We start from the raw sequence: 1,734 nt of genomic DNA on the forward strand, positions 1-1,734 counted from the left end.
AAATCTCACTGTGGCTTTTGTTATTTAGAGTTAAATCAATATTACAAATAACGAACAATTACACATCCGCACTGAGGGAAATGGCCAGACTGAGAAAACTCTGTCATGTGAGCGATGCATCGCGAGCTAAGCTGAATTTATTAAAACTATTAGATCTTCCAAAAGTCTTAACATGATTGACTCTTACTGTACCTTTTACAATATAAAAGATATGCGAAATAAAACAATAGACATAAACAGTGCGTGACTTCAAATATACACATTTATACACATGCGATAATAGAGGATCACTGTGCATTTGATGCAAGTTAAGGACAAAGGTGAGTACTGTTGCAGTCACGTTATTTTCTCATTTCCTTCTCGTTTCCTTAGCAATGTCCAATCAGAGATGCGGACCCTCCGAGTCTGGGACACGACTCCAGAACTGAAGGGCTTGTATCTGTGTCACATGACTAAACGTGCAGAGGGAGAATTTGGGTCGCAGTGCCATTTTGTAGGTCAGGATTCGTTCATCCCGAGTGACCTGGAAGCAGTTTTAGAGGCTGTGAATAATCTGTTCACAAAGGCAGAAGCGACTCCTGGATTCTCCCTGGGTGTGTGTGGATGAAACCAGGTTCCCTGAATGCTGAGAGGAGCTCCTGGATGAGGTCTGAAGACAAGGTGAGAAGGAGTCGTGGGGCTGGCGGTTTTACGCTCCGGAGACTGGAATTCTGTATCTTCCACTCAACTTTGCACAACTGACTCAGACAAATATCTGACACATGAATAATGAGTTTGCATCCCCTTGGTAGAACAATGTCTCTGTCCTTGTACCCTCCAGGACTCAATGATACCACCCAAACAACATTCAGGAAAAAAAAATAAAAAACTAAAATAAAAATAAATCCTTAAAAAAGAAATACTTCAACACTGCACAAACTGTATATGACAGTCTGGAAAATGGCTCAAAACGTAAAAGATTTTTAGAAAGCATTCTGAAAAGATAATACAATGTTTATTTGAGTTTGGGTCTCTAATGTTTATGAGTTGACGATACATGCATCTGACGCGATTAAATGTCCATGTTGTGGTTGGACGATTGAATTAGTGATCTGAAGTTGAACTTCCTCCCAGGATACAGTCAGCTCAGCCAATCACTACTTTTCATAACATAAAATGTTTTGGCAAACTTCAGTATCTTTTTTATGACGTTCTGACAATTATAGCTGGATTAAACTTGTCTAATGCTCTAAAACTAAACATGTTAAATGTGAACACAAAGAAATATAACTCATATTACTACACAGAGACGTTTATCACTAATAAAGAACCACTTTTGGTATTGCCACAGCTGTTGCTTTGCTTATAAGTTCTTTTGAGCCAGCTGGTTTTTCTTATGGCATATCTGAGATGTCAGATATGCCATAAGAGTAAGTCAGATCTTGTTCTTCCTCCAAGACTTCTAAAGCTAAGAAGCAGAACAGTCTAAAAGGAACAGTCTAAGAGGATCAGTCTAAGATGAACAGTCTAAGATGAACAATCTAAGAGGAACAGTCTAAGAGGAACAGTCTAAGATGAACAATTTGGGATGAATGAAAAGTCTAAGATGAATGAACAGTCTAGGATGAACAGTCTAAGATGAACATTCTGGGATGAATGATCAGTCTGAGATGATCAGGTTGAGATGAACAATCTGGGATGAATGAACAATCTAATATGAACTGTCTAAGATAAACAATCTGGGATGAACAGTCT

Source organism: Electrophorus electricus, chromosome 7, assembly GCF_013358815.1.
Source record: "Electrophorus electricus isolate fEleEle1 chromosome 7, fEleEle1.pri, whole genome shotgun sequence".
Taxonomy (NCBI): domain Eukaryota; kingdom Metazoa; phylum Chordata; class Actinopteri; order Gymnotiformes; family Gymnotidae; genus Electrophorus; species Electrophorus electricus.